Here is a 13,381-nt window from a genome sequence, read left to right as displayed (position 1 = left end):
TGATTTTTTTAATTTACTTTAAATTTCCTTAACTATTTGCATAAGCCAGGTTCAGCCTCTGGTTTCATGGTTTGGATCCAATGGAGACAGAGCTCTAAGGTAGATACAGATTTGATCCGAAGTCCATGGAAGTCAATAGCAGCATTTGCACCACGGAATATTTTGGATCAGGTTGCATACCTATAAATACTAAGATTCACTTGAAGTTTAAGTATAGAAAATACTGCGAAGGTAGTAGATGCAAAAAGAGAAGGTGCAACTTTATAACTATTGCTTGAAATATTAACAGGAACTTGTATTATTGAAAGTAATCCTTTTTTTCTTTTTTCCCCTTTTTATCCCTACTGCATTGTGCTGCTCTGCAGAGCACACATGGCACACACTGCTGTGATTATGTGTCTTAAGCCTCTGGTACCACTCACTGACTGATAAAGAGGTCAGAGGGGGAGTCAGGGTGATGATAGTAGAGAGAAATGTTCCAGAAGAAGTCTTACAAAGGGCTGTGAACTGTGGAAATTCACTCTCTCACTGTCACCAGCTATTAGCAGGACCATTAATAACACAGTGTCCAATGTATAGCTGCATTAGCTGATGTCTTGCTCTAGTAATGGACCATCTACATGAAGGAGAGATGCTAACTTGCTTCTTTCCTTCAATTTGATTTGCAGGAAAAAAAGAGATATATCTCACACACACTTTTCTATATCAATCATGCCTGAGAGATTTTTTAACTGCTATGCAGCAGCCTTCCATGCTTATGGCAACTGCTCTACCCAGGGATTTTAACAATTCTGCTTTCAAAGCTAAAATGCCAAATGTTCTCTACTTAGGAATTTGTAAATGCTCACTGTTGGGTTACTTTGGTTCAAAACTGAGTCATCTGATATCATTTTCACTCTCGAGTGGGTGATTTGTCCCCCTGAAGAAATTGTATAAGAAGTTGCACACGTGCACATAGGGGACACTTCCCAACACGATGGTGATATTTCACTTTAAGAACTACAAACAGGCTGACTTCAAGCTTCAAAGCAGAACACCTGCTTTAGAAATCTTAGAGCTTAAATCTTGTGAACTGACAACACTAAAAGAGTTTAGAATGTAAAACGTCTGTCAAATTCCACTGAACCTTCAACATACATTTTATTATCATAGTCATTCTTTCTGTGGATGGCTTTTAAAAGGTTACAATGAGAAGTATGGTTCTCTTAAAAGCCACTTGAATGGAAAGAGAACAGCCATTTAGCCTCTTGAGTGAAAAGGATGTAAGAAAATTGGAACAATGCAATGATATAATCCAAAACTGCAGTTAAAATACAGAGATGTTTGTTTCTTTGCGTGTCTAATGAACTGAACCGAAAATCACTTATTTTAGAGGTTATGATGCTCCTGTTTCTTTTGCGCATATTCTAGTGCTGACAATCTAAGTTAAAGTATGAATCTCAAATGAAATATCTGAGGATAAACTGCATTTCTGTGAGTAGTTAAAATGAAATTTTGTTCTCTGTGGGCCTATATAAATCCATGATTTATGATTTAAGATTCTGAAAGATCAGAATTGGAAAAATAATCCAAGAATCTTCTATAACTTCAAGGAAACATACATGCGTATGCTATTGTCTATTATCATTCAGTGCTTCAGTCTTTCTTTAAATATTGAAGATATCATATTTCAGTGGCACAAACGCCCAGAGTGAAGGAATTAGTACAGCTGGCTGAATATTCTCCCTCAAGCCTATTACAAAAAATGCATGTGTGATAATTCTTGCAGGAAATGCTTTCCTGTTTGTCAAGCACAGACAGCAGAAATGATAGCATACGATGCCACAACTCTGTTAGAGACAAGCTCAAATTCTGCAGGAAGGCAATTGGAATAAATGGAATAAAAAACCTGAAGTATATTCAGGGGAAAGTATCAGTGTGAAAACTTTGATTTATTTGTCTGTGTGTGTGTATGTGTGTGTGGATTAATGGAGATTTTGATGATGTTCATAGCAACAGATACTTTATGTCTTGAATTGTTAGAAAGGATTTCAAAGCACTGAGTGGCAAAGGAAGAAACATAATATTTTTTTTCTGAGCCCTCCCATCCTGCATATGCATGTATGCCTGGGGCACATGTGCAAACCCTACTGTCACTGTAATTTCAATATATTATACATACTGTGTTTGGCCCTGTCAGAGGCATGGGGTTGGTGCACATTCTTAGCCTCTCTCTGCAGCTGTCCCCACAAAGCAAGACAGAAGACAAAATTTGAATGACCAAAAGCCAAGGAAGCCTAATGGCATGTACAACAAACAAAGCCTTGGTGGCTCTCAGGAAGAACTCAATTTGCTGAAGATGGTGAAGCTAAACATTTCCCATCATATTTTAATTAGATGAGTCTTTTTTGAACTTCTACTGACCAGGCTCCTCAGAAGAAATTGGCCATGTACTGCTGAAAATTGATCCAAAAAGGCAAGACAAAGATATAAGTCTGGTGACCTGATGGGCAGAGAACATAGAGGCAGAGATGTGACTGAAAGGAGATGTCTCCTGTCAGGCAGTTAGTAGAGAGATAGTACATGTATATGCAAGAGTTTGATGTTTTTGGATCTCATTGGGCTTTGCCATTCCAGTGGCCCTGAATGTTAGCTCAAGTGGCAGAATCTACAGCCCAGTCCTCTGAGCTTTACCTCTGCAAGTAACCTTTGTGGGTGTGTATCATCCATACATTTCTGTGAAAAGTACCCCTGCCACTGGGTGACTGGACTCAACTTTGGCCCACTGCTGGCAGAAGGCATGGCGAATACCCAGTTATCTACAGAGTTACCTCTCTCTTTTTGAAGGAAGACAGCAGAGATACTCTTTTACCTGTCATTCTCAGCAGCAATGTTTTCATGGTGAATGTCAGGATTTCATTGGAAGGAACTCTGTCTACCCATGGATTTCATTTCCTTGATTGGTTTGCCAGTGTCCCAGACTGTTGATTTTTTGGACAGGATGCATGGCTCATCTGTTTTCTCAGGCTCTTGCCTGAAGACATGGTGGTGAACACGTCTAGTTTATCCTAGAGGGGACTCTGCACTCAGTTGACACTGATCAACAAGACCTCTGTTTTATCTGCAAATTGCTAATGGTACCCAGAGGCTGTCTGGTCATATTTAATTAATAAAAGGGAAATAAAAAGCTGCTGTATTTCATTGGAACTTAATTGGCATAGGAAGAGCTCACGAGGGAGGTATGCAAGTTTTTATGGGAGGTTATTTTGACAGAAGTCATCATTTGTCAAAGACAGGGAAAAAAAATATTAAAAATTAAAAGCAGCACATTTCCTGAGTTTTGTTTCTCATTCTCACTGTTCTTCTACATTACAAATCAGCAAATGATGAAATCCAGACATGAAGAGACACAAGGACTAACTGGCTCTGAGTACAAATCCCTGTTTCTTACTTGACACTCATTTCTCCAATTGTCAGTGTCTTCAGTTATTTCGAAGATGTTTTAGTTGAAGGAGTAGAAGAGATAAGGATATTTTGGATACAGATGGAAAAGAGTAAGGAGGGAAGATTTAAAAAGCTTAAGAAAGATAAATGAACAAAGAAATTTGAGACGCTGAAGAGATATGGTTGATTTCTTACTGGGCTTGTTTGTACGTTAGTATGCACTGTACTTGCTTATCAGTGCTCCTTAATCCACCATGCCCCACTAGTCTTGAATTGTGTGAGATGTGCATATCAGATACCTAAAATTGCTGCTAAGTAGGGAAATAGCATTGAACAGTTTCAGTACAGCAAAAATGTTCAAGACGAGGGTCTTCAGCTTGATGAAGATGGGGCTCTGTTGCTGTGTGATAAAAAGATCATCCTATAATGCAGTGTTGGTTTGCATCACCCATTTCCTTTCTAACAAAATATGCTGTCCATATACAATTTCTAGATTTATGTTTATATTTATACATACACCTATGTTTATGACACGATTGTCTTTTTCTTTAAGTTCTCTGATATCATCAAAAGCTACTTTTTCTCCAATGAAAACAAACTAACAAACCAAAATTAACATTTTCCTGGCAATTCCTGGGGCTTTTATAATGCCTTTGCCTTGGGCTGCACTGACACCTAGTGTTCATATCCTTAGAGCAAGAATAGACTGCGGCTTTGATGGATTTTGAGTTTTTTCCTAACTTTACACAATACTGAATCATGGTGCCAAGATAGTTATAGTATAGTAATATAGTTGCACCACAGCATTTATAGTGTTTTTGGAGCACCTCACAGCTTGATACATTCATCTACTGGTGTTCACAGACAGCTGGTATCCCAAAGACAGATTAAGACTGGAGAACTGTAGCCTGTATGCAAAATCACACAGTCACAGAGATCCCCCCACAGAGATTACTGATATTTCCAGGTACTTGGTTCTCAGAAGAGAAGAACTACATATCCCAGAAGACTTCCACTGTTCTGCTTCCATTTTCTATTTAGAGGGAAAGATAAAATTGCTTGCATGTCACGAGATTGCCCCTTTTACTGCTCATCTCTGCAGTTTGTGCTCCCTAGCTGTCTTGTCTTCAGCATTAGAGTAAGGCCTTTGGATCTGGACACTCTCATTTTGTTCGCTTTATTAGCTTTAATTCCAATTATAACGTATTATATTTTGTTATCTTGCATTCTGCTATCATATTCAGTAAATTAGTTTTCTCCCTTAGCTTACTGCCGCTGTTTTGTTTTTAGGCCCATCTCCCTACCTTTTTCCCCCGTTCCACTTTCTCCCTCTCCCAGGGCATGGGTATATGGGTCCCCTCACCTCGTCAGTCATGGAACTGGGCCGAACCAGCCCATAAACCATTGGCAAAATGATACTGAGCCAGGTCTCAGGCTGTCTCTGTCCATGGCCGAGTTCACAGAAATTGCTTTCTCCTGAATTAAAGAAATGTATGACTTGTGTAATTCAAAGTGTTGATTGCTATTTGGTACCTGTGAGAAGATCTGGTACGAGAAGTGTTCCCTACTCATTTATTGTTCTAAAGCACAACACAACTGTGTAAGCAACAAACTATTGTTTACAGTCTTAACCAAATTAGAAACAGTAGCTCTGCAAAATGGCTATGTGGAAAATAGAAGATGAGCAGGTTTATTCTTTGAACGGCTTGAGTTCTGCTTCCCTCTGGGCTTAGAATATTTTTTGTTTCTCAAGGGCTAATTGTTTATCCTCTCTGTGCCAATTCTCCTACCCATAAACTAAGGACAATAATGCACCCATGCTGTGAAGTTAACTTTGTGTAACAATATTTACAGAGCTCCATGAAATCTTCCACACCACAGATGTTCAAATTTATGTAGTATGCATTGAATATTTTCATATATTTGGCAGCATTCCTTTAGATTGTCACGCTTTGGCCTGTTAGGACTTCATTTGTGCTGTGGTGAGGAATCATCACACAGAACATCTGGAGATGAAACCACATCCATGATGTTCTTTCTCAGCTCTTGGCTGAACAGGCTGTACAAATGGCAGGTTCCAGCTATGGAATTATATCTGACAGACACTGAGGGTACAATTCTGACTTGGAGGAAACTGGTCTCACCCTCTATCAAACACCTGTTTTAGGTGCTTTGGATATATGAAACTATGCATTTTCTGTCATGTAATTATATATAAGAAATTAGATGTGAATATGATCTTTCCTCACATACACCCTGTGGTATGAGACTGAAAATGAGACTCGTCATGGCTGATATTTTATGTTTTCCATCAATACAGCAGAACCACTTGGTTTTGGTGACAACAATAGCACAGAAGAGAGTCCGCACATTTGTTTTTGGCACAGGAAATCCTGTTCACATGTTGCAAAGAACAACATGGGAGAATATATCCAAAAGCCTCTCCAACAATTCTTTTTGCAGAGCATCCAACAGAGTGAGTACGTATGTTGCCTGTTCACAGCTATCTTGAGGGCAAAAATAGGAAGGGTGAACAAAGGTATATTAAATACATAGTGAGGCTTGTAAAAATGGTGCATCTGTTACTGCTACGCTTGACCAATCTTCAAAAGGAAAATATCCCCTTTCTCCCCTTAAGGATATTTAAAACTACTTGAATATTTATCAAGATGTATTTAGCAAGTCATTTCATACACGTGTTTCTTTTGCTATGGAACTCCATTTATCACACCACTTCTTATATTTTGCATTTTTTCACATGTTGTATGGCTCGCCCTAGCACTACATAAAGAACCAAGCATTTGTTCATTTTGGGAGGTGCCACCTGGTTTGAGTTTAGTCAGGAGGAGGAGGACCACCTTCCCATGTAATGGTATTGAGGTAGCTCAGAGCAACAAGCCGGTGGTGTCTCTCCACCCACAGCAGCCCCAACTGTCCCCTTAACCTCACCCAAAACTCAGCTCACAATTGGGCTCCTCATTCCCACTCACACTGTGCCTAGATCTGAAAAGCTGTTCATAATTTTTGCCCTCTGGTGTCCCTTTCAGAACATTGCAGCGAACGAGTTAAGACCACGGAGAAATGAGAGTCATATTTGCACAATTCACTCTCTCTGGACTCAGAAATTGAGTAGCCACTTTAATGGGCTGATTTCCCCCGTGTGCCTTTGTTCCACTCACTGTCACTGCTGGTGAGAGCTGCATGTGCTCAGCAGAGAAGAATTTTCTTTTTTACTTTTCTGTGTTTGGTCTCATATAAAAGAAAGTCCTCAAGAATTTTGGGAAGTATGTAATAGCAAGTTCTGTTCTCATTAAAGAATTCCTTATTACAGGCTTTTTAAAAAGCAACCAAAGGTGCTTGAGAGGATATATCTCCCCACGTGTTCATAATAACTTGTTTAGTTCAGGGAACATTTCATTTCATCTCTGTCAAATTCTATGAACAGTTTCTACATTCACTCAGTACCACTAGCTTTTAAAACTTGCATTGTCTAAACAAAATCAATCCTTTGTTTATTACTACCATAAAAGAAACACAGAATGTCTTGGGTTGGAAGGAACCTCAAAGATCAAGGAAGGGACCCCCCTGTCACAAGCAGGGTTGCCAGCCACTAGATCAAGTACTAGATCAGATTACCCACAGCCCCATCCAACCTGGCCTTAAACACCTCCAGGGACAGGGCATCCACAGCCTCTCTGGGCTGGAACTTCTCAGGAACCTTACCACTCTCTCAATAAAAAACTTGCCTCTGACATCTAATTTAAATCTCCCCTCCATTAATTTAAAACATTCTCCCTTGTCACTATCTAGCCTTGTAAGAAGTTGATTTCGCTCATGTTCCCTCACCCTGCCTAACCAATCTGGTGGCCTTCTACGATGAAGTGATGACATTGGTGGAACAGGGAAGGGTGATGGATGTCATTTACCTGGACTTTTGCAAAGCCTTTGACATGCTCCCTCACCACATCCTTCTCTCTAAATTGAAGAAGTATGGATTTGAAAGATGGACTCTTTGGTGGATTAAGAACTGGTTGGTTGGTCACAGCCAAAGGGTAATGATCAACGGTTCTATGTCTGGGTGGAGGCAGGTCACAAATGGTGTCCCTTAAGGGTCAGTCTTAGGACTGGGGCTCTTTAACATCTTTATCAATGACATAGATGATGGAATTAAGTGCACCCTCAACAAGTTTGCAGATGACACCAAGCTGAGCAGTGTGGTCAGTACACTGGAGGGAAGCCATCTAGAGGGACCTGGACAGGTTGGAGAAGTGAGCCCATGTGAACCCAATGAGGTTCAACAACACCAAGGGCAAGGAGTTGCATGTGGGCTGGGACAATCCCAGGTATTTATACAGACTGGGAGAAGAACTCAACAAGAACAGCCCAACAGGGAAGGACTCGGGTGTCCTGGTGGATGAGAAGAGTTAATGTTCCAGTTCTATGGACTGCCTATTTGGAGCATTTTGGTTCTCGGAGGGGAGGAGAGGAGCAGCATCCCCGAGAGGACTTCGCTGGCAGAGGAAGAAGGGCGGAGCTCTTGGCAGGAGAGCAGCCTCTTTTCTTCTCGTGGAGTCTCCATTTTCGTGGCGACAAAGCACGTGGCTCCCTCTGCACTCCACACCATAAGACTTCGGCTTTGGACTCTTTCATTTTGTTTGATTTAGTTGGATTTAGTAATGAGAATTCCTCTTCAGATGGTTGTCCTTCCTTTTTTTTTTAACCCATCTGCCGTCTCCCTGCGCTCCCCCCCCCTTCCCGGCTCTCCCGAGGCGCCGGTCCCCGAGTCACCCATCAGTCACGGGGCCGGGTTGGGGCGGAATAAACGGTTAACGTCGCTTTCTTCCCAGCTAGAGACCCTGCTCCCTTGTTGTGTGTGACACTGCTTTTCTAATCCCCGAGAATGGTTCTTTTTTCTGCAGGGACATTTCCCTTTCCTGTTTCTACCAGCTCACCCATGTCTGCTGGTGTCCACACAGTGAAGAAAAATAGCACTTCTCTGCACTGCATTGAAAAATTCTTACTCTTGGTCTGTTCCTTCTCAAAAGGGAAAGAATATGTTACAAAGAGATGTTTTCGGGGTGCAAGGGGAAAATGCTGTTCTGAACACACCAATGAATCAGTGTATATGCTCATAATAGCAGGAAATTCTTCAAGATCTGGACAGCCAGAGAGCCCAAAGCTTCATTGCAGGCTCCAAAGCTTCTTCTTTCACTCCAGATCCCTATCAGTTTTCAGGGGTCACAACCTCATTCTATGGTCCACTGCCTCATTTTTAAGCCACCATGTTCCATGTTGAGGGTTCAGAGCTTCATGTGAAAGATGCAGAGTCTCACTCTTAATTCTTAAAACCTAGAGACTAATTTCAGGATTCAAAGTGTCTTAATTAACTTCAAATCCCCATTTGGAGGATGAGCACTGAGGGGCACTTGGCTTAGCCAGTGGGAAATGGGCAGGCTCAATGCATGCCTAGAGGGGACCAGGGGATCCACAAGAACAGCTGGAGGGTCAATAGAGGAGAGGTGAGCACTGGGCTATGGAAACAGGGAGGGGAGAGCATGTGACAAGGAGAGAGATGAGCTTGGCCATAGGAAATGGAAGGCATGTGAGCAAGTTGGGATGGAGCAGAGGTCACCCCTTAGCATTCTCCAGGCTGAGCAACCCCAGCTCCCTCAACTGCTCCTCATAAGGCCCATGCTGCAGAGCCCTCACAGTTTTGTTGGCCTTCTCTGGACACACTCCAGGGACTCAATGTCTTTCTTGCAGTGAGGGGCACAAAACTGAGCACAGTACTTGAGGTGTGGTCTCACAAGAGCTGAATACAGAGGGATGATCACCAAAAACTGTTTTCAGAGAGAGCATGCAAGCACCAGTATGTCCTTTAAAGAGGTGTCATGGAATGAGGTTGCTATTTTATGATATTTTGTTGAAGATCTTGAGTAATCAACTAGATTCATTTCCTGAGTCAGCTCTGAGAGAATCATTACTCCTATTATACAGCAGCCCACAGTGCCCTGCAAGAATTCTTCTACATTAGCAGTAATGTTTCTGAAGACAAGCTGGTCTTTCAGTACATGAAAGCATCCTAATTTGGTAATTTTAGCAATGAATTGAACAAGAGCTAGCATGACAAAATGAACCAGTTTGGGTTGAGAAGTTACATAGTTCAGAAAGTAATTTTGGATGTCAATCCTTTATTCAGTAATAGAGATGCCAGGAAGGAGCAGAGAATCCTAGAATCACAAGGATGGAAAGGAGCTACAAGATCATCTAGTCCAACTGTCCTCCCACTACCACTGCTAGAGGCTCTAGAAAGGAGCAGAAAGGATGTAAGCATGCCTGGAATGGATGTTTAAGGGACTCCAGTCATCCCTAAAGGGGAAAGGGAGGACACTGGAAAGCTGCGGAAAGGAATGAAGGGGATGTACATGTGAACTAAGGGAATAAGGCTGACTCAGTGCTTGAAGCCAGGGTAGTAGAGAAGGCATGAAGACACACTGCAAGGAATGGAGGAGCTCTGTGTGACAGCAGTACAAGAGATTTGGAGAAGCAACCTTGGGAATCCTGTACTCCTGGAGGTATGCGAGGAGTTGCTTCCTTTGGCCACACTGCCCTGTTAAATGCATACATTTTATGAACACATGTGCCCCTCCCTCTGCCCCAAGGGCCTTACGTAGGGAACAGTGGCAACTGTCAGTTCACATCAAGAGTCATTAAACCTTTCATGACATCATAAAGTGCTCAGCAGAACTGGGGCCCCACAAGCACAGTGTCTGCTGGTGCAGATGCTGGTGCTGGTGCAGGTATTGGTACTGGCAGTGTTGGCACTGGTGGTGGTGGTGCTGGTGATAGTGCCCAGTCCTGATGAGTCATGGAGAAGATCCGGAAGGTTTTCTGGAGATCAAGAAAGACATGGAGAAGGTATGTGCCTGCTGGTTTCTGTTCTCAAGGGCACTCGGGTGTGGTTAAAAGCCTGGCAAAATCAGCACGTGTCCTAACAATGGCAGCTCAGCCCACTGGCAAATTTGGCCTCCCTGCACGTAGCCCATCCTGCACATATATACCTCCCAGAATGACTGGACACCTGTTTTAGACATCATTTCTTCCTCTCTGATCACCCTCTCCATCTCCTGCCTCCATTGGCCAGTATCAGCTGGAAGCAGAAAGGCTGCCTGGAGCTCCTGTGGGCTGTCAGTACTCCTGGGAGTAAAGCGTGATGTGTCTTTCATAGCAGTCTTGCTATGAGGAAGAGCTTGCTGATAAGCCATAGCATACAGGAAAACAACATTTAAGTATCTACTAGAAAGTGTGTGCTGCACTTTCCCATTTTGCTGTCAGTCTGGAACAGGTGGCCAAGAAAGGCCTTTAGGAGTGCAGTAAACAGTGTGTGCAACTGAATGTGCCTTCTGTCTTTGTAGGTGCAATGCTTGCATGCACCCCATGGACACAGAGCAGGAAAGTGTGGGAGAAAGCCCTTTGGAATCTAAAGTAAAGCAGGTGACGGTCTTCTTCTGGATTTATAAAATGCTTGCCACTGCACCCTCTTTTGAGCCCATTTCCTTAAGTGTTGACAGTTTTTATTCTTTACAGTTTTTATTCTTTAACTTTGAACAGGCAGAGGACAGCACAGTTGGAATACAAGCAGCAATTTCTGCCCTACTCAATCTCTCCAACACAGATGGAGCAGCAGCTGCAACTTCTGCCCCACTCAGTCTCATTGAAGCCTTTGAAAGACGCTCATGCTCAGCAAGTGATGATGAGCAAGATTTTAAGAGACAACTTAAGCAATGGCCTTCCTGCGTAGAAAACCTCTCTGGGAACATCTCTGAGCTGCAAAAAAGCAACCATTCCTTGTCTCAGCAGCAGAAAAAATCCAATAGAAAAGCTCATAGGCAAAGTAGACAAATGGAGCAATGGGAAGAAATACTTAAGGAGAAGACATGGGTTTTAGAAGCAACAGAAAAAGTACCTTTCCAGGCCCAGAGGCGGGCAAAGGAATGTTGTGCTTCAGACCTTGCAAAAGGTGAGCCGAGAAAAGAAAATGCAGAGAAGGATGTTCTACAGGAACAGGTGGCCCAGCTCCAACGTGAAAACCTTTCACTCTGTCAGCAGCTGGAAGACATGCAGAAGACTAACCAGGAAGGAGAGGTGAGTGATGTCTTTAAACACGAGACAAAGTAGAAGAAAAGGTCAGGTGGACACTGAAGTAGAGCAGCTCCCAAAGTCATCTGGTGCATCTAGAATTTACCAGCTATGAGCTACCTGCCGGAGAGGCCATCCTTTGGGTTGCCTCTGCTTTGTTCCCTTTCTGCTGCCATTTGGCAAGTGGCAAATCCCAGCTCTACACCCCACTGATGGTCGGGAGATTCTCCTCTACCACCTTTCTTCCCTTTGCAGTTCACTCAGAAAAATCATCTAAGTATAGGAACCAGTAAGATAAAAGAAAAATGCAGGCTTCAGTTTTTTACCGTTTACTTCACGCTCCTGCACCATTGTTTCTCTAGAGAACAGTCGGACAGCTGCAACAAGAGCTTGCTGAGGCTGTCAGAAAGCAGCAGGTTGCAGAAGCATCCCAGAAAACTTCTGCCGACTTACATAGTGTGCTGAGGAAAGAAAACACCAAATTACAAGAGGACTTGGACAAGGCTAATTCCAAGGTATGCAACATCTGTGAACATGTTATGGGTGAAGCTGTTCATGTCCTCCAACAAGTGAAAGGGAGGAAATCAGCTGGGAACAAACATAGGACACTGTTGTTTTTCCACTGCATATAGGTGCGTGACCTTTCTGCACAGCTGGAGGTGGAACACTCAAAGTCACTGCTGCAAAGAAGGGCAAATGAGGCACTGCGAGTGAAGGAGGCTGTTCTCAAGCAGCGCTTAGAGGCTGTGGTGGCAGATTATAAAACATCAGCACAGATTGAAAAGAAGCATGAAGAAAAAACACAAGCAAAACTTGCCGATAGTTTCAGAAAACAGTCGATGTCAGAAAAATCTCTGAAGCTTTCAGAAGATTACTGCCGTTACCTGGAAAAGGACATCTTGATGATGAAGGAAGATTTGGACAAGGCTAATGCCAAGGTATGCGATGCCTGTGAGCATGTTGGCATAGGTTAAGCTGCAAGAGAAGAAATCATCTGAAAACAAGTGCTGGACACGTTTGTCTGAAAGCAGTAAAAGTTGTGTCACTGTTAATGATGGTTTTCCAGATGAGAGCATAATCTGATCTGAAACATCAACAAAGCCAGCTGCTTTCAGTCACAAGAAAGAGGCAATCCCAAGCTGAAAAGAGTCAGTGGAAGCTCTTACTCAGGCCCTAGAGTACATTACTCTCCTTGCCTCCTCCCTTTTCACTTCACAGAATACAAGCAGCTTCTCAGGGAGCTCATTTTCAGGCTGAGGGGCAAAGCAGTGTTTTGAAAACAGTATCCAAAGAAGGAAGAACGCAGCAGCTTGTCCTCCTTCAAGGTTTTTTTTGTTCTGATGCCCTTCCCGATGCTGTGACGTCACAAGACATGCCCCCACAGTGTCCCAGAGTTCAGCTGCTCTGTTTGCAAGTTCTCTCAATCTCGGCAGAAAAATGAGATCTTTGTTTCCTGTTAGTGGCGTTCTTGTGAAACAAAAGTACCCTCCTGCATCTTCCCCCACGCTGGGAGAGGTGTGTGCAAATGAGAAGGGGCCAGCCCGGTTTGCAATGAACGCACCGGCAGAGAACAGGACCATTCTTGTCCCCTGCCTGCTGGTGCTGCTGTAATTCAGGATGAAGGTATCAGCAGCTGCTGTCTTCCTCCCCTAGAAACGCAATTTCAGCTCGGGAGATGGGTAACACGCAAACCACTTGCACTGACTGTTGCTGGGACAGAACCTGTTCTCTACCTTTTCTACTAGCTGTCTCCAGGGAGGTCTGTGGCAGGAGCATTAGTTCACAGGCATGGGAGTTGCATAATTCTCTTGAAAGAGTC

Source organism: Excalfactoria chinensis, chromosome 3 (assembly GCF_039878825.1).
Source record: "Excalfactoria chinensis isolate bCotChi1 chromosome 3, bCotChi1.hap2, whole genome shotgun sequence".
NCBI classification, from domain to species: Eukaryota; Metazoa; Chordata; class Aves; order Galliformes; family Phasianidae; genus Excalfactoria; species Excalfactoria chinensis.
The sequence above is the reverse complement of the archived record's forward strand: the minus strand, read 5'-3'. Positions refer to the sequence as shown.